Source organism: Protobothrops mucrosquamatus, unplaced genomic scaffold (genome assembly GCF_001527695.2).
Source record: "Protobothrops mucrosquamatus isolate PMUCROS unplaced genomic scaffold, P.Mucros_1.0 scaffold_177, whole genome shotgun sequence".
Classification (NCBI taxonomy): domain Eukaryota; kingdom Metazoa; phylum Chordata; class Lepidosauria; order Squamata; family Viperidae; genus Protobothrops; species Protobothrops mucrosquamatus.
In genome coordinates this window covers 451,547-462,615 of record NW_015386253.1, presented here as the reverse complement: position 1 = coordinate 462,615, position 11,069 = coordinate 451,547, and the positions used below count along the sequence as shown (strand labels likewise).

At 39.0% G+C, this 11,069-nt stretch overlaps 1 pseudogene; it reads right to left on the bottom strand.

Moving 5' to 3' along the window:
• Positions 1 to 7,543: 7,543 nt before the first annotated feature.
• LOC114923047 lies at positions 7,544 to 9,125 on the bottom strand (annotated as a pseudogene).
• Positions 9,126 to 11,069: the final 1,944 nt, after the last annotated feature.

Below are 11,069 nucleotides of genomic sequence, written 5' to 3'. Positions count from 1 at the left end.
CATGGAAAAAGAAGAAGAAAGGGACCAAAGATAATTTAAAGAAGGCCCAATAAGTCTTCTTTCAGTCATCTACAAGATTTTTAATAAGATAATAGCAAAAAGAATATTGAGAATATAAAATGATGCACAGCCAAAGGAGCAGGCAGGGTTCAGAAGTGGTTATAGAACAATGGATCACATCCAGGTTGTCCAGCAAGTCATTGAAAGGCACAACGAGTACACCATGGCTCTGTGCATGGCTTTCATTGACTGCAAAAAGGTGTTTGACTTAGTCTTCCAGCAAGCAATAATTAAAGCAATGTTCAACCAAGATGTAGACACTGCTTATATAAACTTACTAGAATGAATATATGAAAAAACAATGACAATAATTTGTGTTAATGATCTTAAAGTGGAAATCAGCATAGAATGAGGTGTATGACAAGGTGATGCAATATCACCTATCCTTTTCTCAGTCTGCCTTGAAGAAGTATTTTGCAATCTAGACTGGGCAAAAGATGGAATAAAAAATCAATGGGGCCTATTTAAAACACTTAAGATTTGTAGATGATGTTGTTCTTTTCTCACAAGACCCAGAAGAACTACAAAGACACGTACAAGAGCTGCACAAAGCAAGAAAACCATTTGGCTTAAAAATAAACCTGAAAAGGGGCCAGGTTATGTTTAATAAATACACCAAAGAAAGAAAGAAAAATATCTCTGCAGAAGAACTGGATGTAGTAGACCATTACATATACCTTGGCCATTTCAATGGTAGGTGATACAATAAAGGAAATTGAATGATATGTTAAATGTGGTTGGCAGGAGTTCGGGAAGCTAAATATAATTTTCAAGAATAACCTTCCCCTATGCCTGAAGAGAAAAGTTTTCAATCAGTATGTGCTACCTGATCTAACATATGGCGGTGAAACATGAACATTAACTTCACAACTGATAAAGTTACAAATTGTGCAAAGAGCCATGGAAAAATACATGCTCGGCATTACAAGACAAGCTAGAAAGTCCTTCATGTGGATTAGAGAACAAACAAAAATATACAATATCATCAAATGAGTAAAAGAATTGAAATGGAAATGGGCTGGTCACATAGCAAGAAGAACTGATGGCAAGTGGACCAAGGCAGTCATAGAATGGATCCCACCTGATAAAAAGCATCCACAAATCTTCATTTAATAGGTAACTCTTTCTAGAGATAAGTAGAATCTTTTAACAAGTCCTAGAAAGAACTTGAAAATAGCAACTATCATTATTTGCTGTACATTCTTATGGGAATCATCAACAATTCAAAAGCTATAATTTTGATTCTTGTCTAAATTATGATATCTAAAGCATCATTCTGTTATTCTGGTTGTTATTTGCATATTTGGGTAAAGGATCTGTACCATTTAGAATTTGGTTGTATACTTCCATTTCTCTGCTACCTTTACTCAGCTGCTAATTTAGTTGGGAGATGACTCTGATGATGGGAAAAGGTCCTACATATTTGGGTCCCAATTTCTTTGATGGTTGTAAGGATTTTAGGTATTTAGTGGATAGGTAAACCATCTCCCCCACTACGAAAGGTTTTGGTTCGACTCTCTTTTTGTCTGCCTGTGTTTTGTATGCTTGTCTAGCCTCATCTAGCGCTTTTCTAACAACTGGCCATGTATTTTGCAATTGTGTGATCCACTCCTCTGATAGTTCCCTAGTGCTCCAAGATCTTTGAAAAATATAGTTCAGTGGTTCTGAGATCACATCTGCCAGTTCCTTGAGAACCTTGGGGTGTAATCCATCTGGTCCTGGTGATTTGAACTCGTCTAGGCTGGACAGGTGCTCACTTATCATTTTCTTGCCTATCTTAACCTGTGTTTCTATACTGTTTTTTATGGCACTATTTTTGATAGGTTGGTCTGTTTTTCCCCTTTGTATAAAGACAGATGCAAAAAACGAGTTAAATAGTTCTGCTTTCTCCCTATTGCTAGTCACCTTACCACTTTCCCCCACTAATGGACCAATCATTTCCTTCACTTTTTTCTTGTTTTTTACATGTTGAAAGAAGCTTTTTTTGTTATTTTTGACTTTGATCGCAAGCCTTTGTTCATTATGAGCCTTAGCTTTCCTCACTTCATCTTTGCAGGCTTGGGCTATTTGTTGATATTCTGATTTAGTTATGTGCCCCTCTTTCCACTTTCTATACTTGTCCTTTTTATCTTTCAATTTATCAGAGAGTTCTTTATGCAGCCATGCTGGTTTATTTTGAGAGCTGTTATTTTTCCTCTTTGTTGGTATTGAGGTAGACTGGGCTTCTATTATCTTGCTTTTCAAAATTTTCCAAGCTTCTTGCGTTGTTTTCCCCTGGAAGATTCTCATCCATGGAATCCTTCCCAAGCCATCTCTAAGTTTATTGAAATTAGCTCTCTTAAAGTCCAAGACTCTAGTTTGATTATGTTCTATTGCTTGTGCTTCCATAATGTTGAATTCCAGTATTGCATGATCACTACCTCCTAAGGTTCCTGTGGCTTCTTCGGCTAGGATGTATCCGGTGGGGATCTCCTTGGGGAAGGCAGGCATCATAGAGATCATAGTTCAGGCCATCTTTGAAATAGCTGAGCAGGATGTCTTCGGGCCAGTTCAGTTTGCTACCCAGGGTTCAAAACTCCTGGGTATACTTGGCCACCGGTCGTCTGCCCTGCTTCACCGTTTTTATTCTTTTGCGGCCTTTTGGTCTGCTAATGGGTCTTCGAACCTGTGCCTGAGGGAGAACATGAACTTATTGAAGTTCAAAAGTTCCGGTGTGTTAGCATCATAGAGGTCCATGACCCAGTCTGCTGCAATGCCATTTAGAGCTGCTTGCACGATTTGGATTCTGGCACGATCGATGGAGATGTCTCGACCATACTTTTCCATATAGTTTAAAATCTGGGTTAGAAAGAACCCCAAGCATCGTGGCTCACCCCAGAACTTCACATCAAGCAGCAGGAACTTTTGAATGGAGCACTGCCTCTCCTTTTGTTTTTGGCATCTCCCCTCTCGATGTGTAGCATCTGCTCATTGGAGGGTAGGGGCAGCAGTAGCTGCCTCACTAGATGGTCCTGGGACTTCAGCCTCAGACTCACCCTCGGTGTCCTTCTTTCCGCAACCCAGTCAGATGGTTCTGGTGTAGGGTTTGGGTTGCTCCTCCTTCAGGGAGTCTAGAGCTATCTTCATCATGTTGATTGCCTGGTCCAGCAACTGGCTTGACTGCTCCGGACAGTTCTCCTCATCGTCGCTGAGGTGAAGGGATCTCTCCATCTCCTCCTTCCAGCTTGGTTGGTGGCTGCCTCATTGGAGTGTCATCTTCCTCATTTTTTTCCCCCAGTCGTCCTTCTTCCCAATGCCTATTGACCAGCGAGGTTTGTGGCTGCGCACCTCCACTATCTCTTCTTCCGATGAGTAGAAAGACTCAGAGCTGGATAGTTTGCAGAGTTCCGGCCAGCAGAGGGGCTCCCCTTTATGGTAGATTCTTCCTTTCCTGCTCCATTGTCTGACATGGTCTTGTGAAGTCCCCTGATAGGGTTTTCCTTCCGGGCTGTCTATTACTGCAGATCCTGTCTAATGTCAGGGCCCACTTCAAAACCTCATCCCAAGAAAGTAGAACTCGTGGAAGCAATTTCTTCCAAAATAAGCTTTTATTAGGAGAAGCTGATAGTAGGCATAATAGACAGGATCTGAGGGTTTCTTGCCAGATCAATAGGTAAAAAGTATCCCAAGCATGACCCCACCTGTGTTCATCCAGTCAGTTCAAATAAGCCAATCCCAAGGTATTAAGTTTGTTGTGGGAAAAAGGAGATAACATCAGGCTATCTCTGGGCTGCAACAATGTTTAGGTGGCTCTTCGCATCTTCTCTTGAGAATGCAGAGATAAAGCAGTTGCCGGAGGCACATTCCATTCTCCTCCTCCCTTTACTAGCTGACAACAGGGGAGAGAAAATTCACAAAGGAAGAATGGAGAAAACAGCAAAGTGTTAAATTGTAGTGATAGAGGAAACAAGGCAATAACCCTCAAATGCTTCCCCCTCCCCTCCAGGAGTATGGCAGAACCACGGGAGAGAAGAGAATGCAATTTGGGTTTAGAGAGAAAGAAAAAAGAGAAAGGAAAGGCCCTTTAAAATATGGGTTCTGACAGAGAGATTGAAAAAAAATACAAGGCAAGATATTATTATTTCTTGGAAGTAAGCAAGATTAAGAAAGAGGTAGTTGGGATGAAGAGGTCTTTCAAGTACTGAAGGATGGTTTGCTCATGAATAGATAATTTAAATTGGTGTGCTTTTGGCAGAAGTTGAGTATTATCTATAAAAATTGACAAAACTCATTATGTATATGTATGTGTATATCTATATATCAAACATTGAGAAGGCACGAACAGCTGCACAGGGCAGCAAAGCAAGCAATTTTTTTACCACCTCCGCACCGCAGGAATGGAAATTCTGAAAATTCAGGATGTTTACCAATGGAAAGGCAGGAGGATACAGTGAGTAGAGAAAGAGGGACACAGCCCTTTGCAAGACCGAGGGAAGGACTACAGACCAGCACGATCGAGATGGGATGCACGACGAGAGGATCGTTACCGGACGTGACTACATGGCAATCCGATGAGAATGCCGGGTGAGACAAGAGGGGGAGGATCTGGCAACAATGCTCTGCAGCCGTGTGGGGAAGGAGGAGTGCAGCTGGCGGGCGGGATAGGTGGGGGAAGGGAAAATGTTAAAATAGAAACGAACAGTGGCCAATATGGCAGAATCAAGAATAGGACGGCTAACTGTGGGAGAGCGGAGGGTGGGTGGACCACTCATGTGCTCCATGGCTAAATCGCTAAACATCCATCTAGCTATATAAGCGGGTTTTTCTAACCACTGATTACCATTCTGATGATGGCAACAGAGGATTGATGAAAGCTAAGTTATAGTTATTAAAAAGATTTTTCTATCCCAGAGTTCAGTGGCTCAATTGTATTTTAACACACACACACACACACATACATACACGCAAACACACACACACACACACATACATACATGACCTTCTTTAGAAATCTGATATCCTAAGTAATCTAGTTAGACACATAGACATTTCTCCAATTTAACAAATAACTTCTAGGATATTTCTAATAAGTATATTGTGCAGGAGAGTTCTTCTGAAAAAAATCAGCATATCATCTAGGTATGCCATTACATATTTATCTAAAACATTGGAAAATATTTAATTAATGAATTTCGATAAACCAAGGCATTACTGTGTATTTAGATTTGACATAAAGGGGTATAAAATTTGTTAAATATCCATGGCTATCATTTAGATCAAGTTATAAGGGTCCTTTCAAGTTCAATTTAATACAAATGTGGGCTTCCAACAGATTACAAACAAAGGTAATGGTAATGCCCCCTAATGGTTATGATGTATAGAATATATAATCACTTACAATTTTCATGGAATTACTATGATTTACAAAAGCATGAATGTAGACCTGGAAATATATCTTTTCTTCAGACCATCCAGAAATGGTTTTCAAATGACTAACTTATTAGCTAAGATAGGATATTGCTTTTTTGCTGGGATGTGGGGTCACGGTTTTACATTGATTAGAAAGCAAAGTTTCCTATCCCTCCTAAAAAAACATTAGCAAAATCTATGTACTTTTCTGACAAGGAAGAGAGTTCAGGCAGTGATGTGGGAAAGAAAAGAAATATTCCTTGTTCCCAGTAAATATCCTGATTATGAGTTTATACCCAATCCTATAGGAACATGTCAGGGAGCTGTGCTATAGAATGGCAACATTTCGATATGATCATTTATTTTCCACTGCAGAGAAGTTGTACATTCCAAATAGGACCAGTTCAAAGAGATTGCTTATCAATTGTTTCAATTAGCAGAGGATTCTCTAATAGCTGTGTGACAACTGAAACTAACTCACCCCAGTTTCATCTATGAAATTAGCTATTGTGCCTGAATCCAAAAGCAGAAAAGAGTTGTGTTTCTGCACCAAATAGGGGTGTAAAGAATAACAGGGACAATAAAATGCACTTGTTTGCAATTTGCCATCTGACCTCTGATCAAGACCTGCAGTGGAGAACTTTGCAGCTTGCAAAGGTTCCTGAACTGAAGGCTATGGAAAGATTCAGACATTTACTTATTAAGTGACCCACATATATGCAATACTTTCCAGCTGACTCAGAGGAATTAATTTTTATTAGGGCAGGCCATGGGTAGGTATTCTGGTATCCCACAGTAAAACATTCTCCTTCCTATTTCTTTGTGGCATACCAGATTTTTTTTTAAACTACTATTTGCATGGATTCTAATATGAGAAACATACTTATCTTCTAAGAATTTGACAGAATCATTAAGTGAAGCAGCAAGCAGTTTATTGAAAAATATGTTCTTGCAAAAGCAGGTGACTAGCAAGTAGGCACAACCAAAGACAGATCTCAGCAGCATTTTATTCCCTAAGCCTGAAGAGCAAGTCCCTGCCTTGCAATCCCATGTAACAAGAACCACAAGGTTTACACCCTATCCAGAACCCTAATTCTTCTGCCTCTTCTAAGTTAGTCTCCCTATTAACAATGTATGTGTGCAATTTTGTCTAGCCCACAGGTTCTGTTCTCTTGGAACCCACCTGGTTTTCTTGGAACCCATTTGCATAAGCATAAGCAATTGTTTTCATTATTATGTGCAAGAGCTTGTGGTTAAACTAGCTAGTCAGCTAGCTTGTTTTAAGACTGCAGACAGTTCCTGTTCTTTTAACCTTTGCTTTTTCTTGTTATTCCAAGCCACGTTCATTTTCCAAGTATTTGTTAAAGTTGGCCTGATGCACAAACATCTTTATTTTCCACAATTTCCCTTTTCTATAATAATAATAATAATAATAATAATAATAATAATAATAATAATAATAATAATAATAATAATAATAATAATAATAATAATATAATGAGAAAGAACTGAAAAAGATAACAAAATACAAAGACCTACGAATAGAAATAGAAAGACTGTGGCAAAGGCAAACAAGGGTAGTACCAATAGTAATAGGCGCCTTGGGTGCAATCCCAAAACAACTGGAGCACCACTTGAACACCATTGGCATTGACAAATTTGCCATTAGTCAATTGCAAAAGGCGGCCTTACTAGGAACAGCTTCCTTCCTGCAATGATATCTGTAATACCATCAAACATCCACATCTGCCTATCCCAGGTCCTTGGTAAGGACTCAATAGGTAGATAAAAATGCCAAATCCAGTCTGAACATCTGGCTGATTGTGCGATGATCAATAATAATAATAATAATAATAATAATAATAATAATAATAATAATAATAATAATAATAATAATAATAATAATAATAATAATAATAAAGTTGGAAGGGACCTTGGAGTCCAACCCCCTGCTCAGGCAGGAAACCCTATACCATTTTGGACAAATGGCTGTCCAGTCTCTTCTTAAAAACTTCCAGTGTTGGAGCATTCACAGCTTCTGGAGGCATGTTGTTCCACTGGTTAATTGTTCTAATTGTTCCTTTTTGCAATTCTCTTAGACTGTTGTTCCATAGGATCCTTCTAATCCTGACAGTATAATGTCACACTTTCTGTCCTGATTAGGTCTAGCTTCTTCTTCTGCTCCCTCTGTTGCTTCCTCTATCTCTTCTTCTAGAAGAAGCATAGCTTCACTATATGGAGGAGTTTTTAAAGGCATTTGTTTAGATACTGCTGTTTCTATTAATCTTTGCACAAGTTCTCTAACACAAGGGATTATGCAACATCCGAGAGCTGTTAATACCCCTGCCACTACCACCAAAGAGTTGAAGATTGATAATACCATACCTTTCCACTTTCCAAACCATGAGTCTAGCCAACCTATCAAAGAAGAATCTATTCCAGAGTTCTCAGCCAATTCTTCTGCCAAGGTAATGAGGCCTTGTAAGGACCTAGTAATTGTTCCATCAGGTGTTATATTGTTTGGAATAAAGGTGCAGCACCTGCCTCCAAACATTACACATTCTCCTCCTTTCTCTGCCAATACCGTATCTAAGGCCACTCTATTCTCCCACATCATTCTGCTGGTGGCATCTAATTGTGTGGATATAACTTTTGCAGCATCCCTTATGGAATTGATAAATCTCTGTTGATTATAATAGATTATAATTGATCCAATCTACATTCTTGTTTATAGTTACCCACCAGAGTAGTGATTCGAACCCAGCAGCTAACTGGTTTTTGGCTTTGTATTCATCAGGAACCCCTCTGGGGATTGCAGTGGCATCAAGATAAACTCTGTTATCAAAAGATGTTTCCAACACCTCTCTTTTTATTTCACTGTGCTCTTTTATTATCTCATCTCTCTCAAATGCCAGGGTAAAGGGGATTGCCAATTGAACAACTCCACAAGTACCTGCCCAGTTTGGGGGAAGTATATGTCTTAGTATTTTACCCCCACAGTACCACCATAAGTTAGCTCTAGGAATACCCATACCGGAGTAATTCCTTTTTTCTGCTGCTGTGATTACATCTACTGTTTCTATACATTTTTCCAGTTCTCCTACCATCTTATCAGAATCTACACCTTGCCTTGTGAGGCATGCAGTGTGGTTACTATAGGCTAAGAGAACAGAGATGGTTTCTTAACATCCTTACCCTTTACTAGTGGAAATAGCAGAGAAAGGGATTTATAGGTCTCATTTCCCCAGGCCATTCTATCTTGATAAAGAGCCAATATACATTTCATGCCACCTTGATCTTTAGTCTGTCTAAGTCAGAAAGGGGACCACTTGGGCTACTGGTCTCCCCTGTGCACCGGCATAGCAATTGCTTTTATTCAAACTTTTCACAGTATACTTTACTCATTCTACCCAGACATTTGTGTCCCTATATCCAGTCTCTATATCAAAGGTTTGTGTCAAATTGTTTATTTACACTATAGTTACTGGTTTGGGATCATTGGGTGGAACAAAGGGTTTGATATGAGGCTTTTTACTTTTATCATCCAGACATTTGTCAGTTTCTCTTGCTTTAGCCACTATGATCTTGAAACAACAACCTAGAGGATCTTTTCCTGCTGGGTTGATTCTCATATTGTATAAAATATTGTTAATTTCCCTCACATTCTTTATGGTCATGCTGACTATATTGCATGCCTTCTCCTTGCACTGTGGTGCAGAGGGTTTCCTAAGAAGAGAAATGTGAGATTTTATCCTTGATAGGAACTCCATCCTTTAGCTTCTGTTGTCCACCACACATCTCCCCAGAGAGAGCAATCTGAGTTCAAGCACTTGCAATTTGTCTCTGGATTCTCAGACCCCCACAGTTTATTAATTGGCACACATCAAATTGGATTATCTGGGGCTTAGTAGTTTCCTGGACTCTAATATGACCACCCATTCCTCTATGCAGCCCATTTTCACAAAGGAGTTTCAACTCTACAAGGAAATACACCTAGGGCAGTTTAGAGAATGTAATCCCTTTTTATCCAATTGCTTTCCCTCTGCTAAAATTATTTGCATCTCTGTCACCTGAGAAGAGAATAGTTCAGGTTTACTTCCTTCCCCTAATCTAAACAGCCAAAACCTCTCTGGTTTATCTTGTCTGTTTTGGAAATAGAAGTGAGTCCCCCACCTTCTCACACTCAGCCTAAGCCTTATTTTATATTCTATCCCCAGCTTTCTTCTTCCCCAGGTAGTACCAAATCCAATATTTAAATCAAGGGAACAAATACTCTGATTCAATTATGCTTGGCCCATATGGCCATTGCAGCAGGTCATTAAATTTTTGCCTGAAAACTGACTATCTGTGGGTTAAAGTTCAGATAAAGTTATCTTATTACCATGTATCCTCTACCTTAAAAACAAACATATACTTTATTGTCTTGTTATTTTCAGCCGAAGTGGGTTGCTTGAAGAATGCACTTTCCACTTCTCTGCTTGTGGAGCCTCAACCAGTAATGAGTCCAGCCTTTTTTAGCAATTCTTATAGCTGTCTCAGTGATCAGCAGCACTTGGAAAGGGCTTCCCACCCAGGTTGTAGCTTGGGTTTTCTCCAAGATTTGATCAAGACCTACTCTCCAGGCTGGATGTTGTGGATGGCAAACTCTAAACCTTTTCTTATTATTCTAGGCCACATTCATTTTCCAAGTATTTGTTAAACTTAGTCTGATGCAAAAATAAAAATTTTATTTTCCACACTAAGATGCTGGAGAAGATTAATAATGGCTGTAAAACCTCCTCTCCCTTTTATTTCCTTTGGTACCTAATTTCTTCCAATAATCCATACATTAACATGTAATGTTGAAACAATTCTTCTTAATTCACTGGTGTGCTTTGTCTTATTAATTCATCCCTCAGTTGATGAATATGTCCTTTCTGAAACTGATCAGGCAATCATTCCAACACAGATCTCTGACATACAATTGAAAATTCCCTGTGTGCTTAGGCATTCAGCAGTGCATTTGTTTCAACTTGCAAATCTAATTTGCCATTGCTCTCTTTGTTGAACCATTAAGAACAACTCTAAACATTTGCATGAACTTCTGGTAATTATCTAACAATGCACCATTGCTTTCAATGAGCAACATAACTAATCTAGCTTCTCCTTTTCTCACTAAATTAAAAACAATAGTGATCTTGGCCTGAACTATCGGAAATTTCATTGGTTGGTTGCTCATAAATAATTGCTTCTGAATCATGAAAGAAATCATGAAGACAGGAATGGATTTTGAGTACACACAATCCAAACTTCTTGAGTAAATTTCCATTCCTGGCTTGTCCTGACTGCAATGCTATATCATGGCATTGTGCAGGTTTGTCATTTCTGTATTCTCTGCTACTGTGATCTCAGACATCAGATTGCCTCAAGGATCAATTACCATATTCTAGGTCTAGAAGGCAAGGTACAGAGTCTGTCTGATGAGAGAGTAAAGACTCTTTCCAGATTGTTACCTGCCTTCAAGATAGGCAAGAATTTTTAAAAAATGGAAATATCCGTGATTCCCCCCAAAAATTTTTTATAGCTGTAAGATACCAGTAGAATAACAGAATCTTGAAAGCCTTTTAAAATATTGTTTTGTA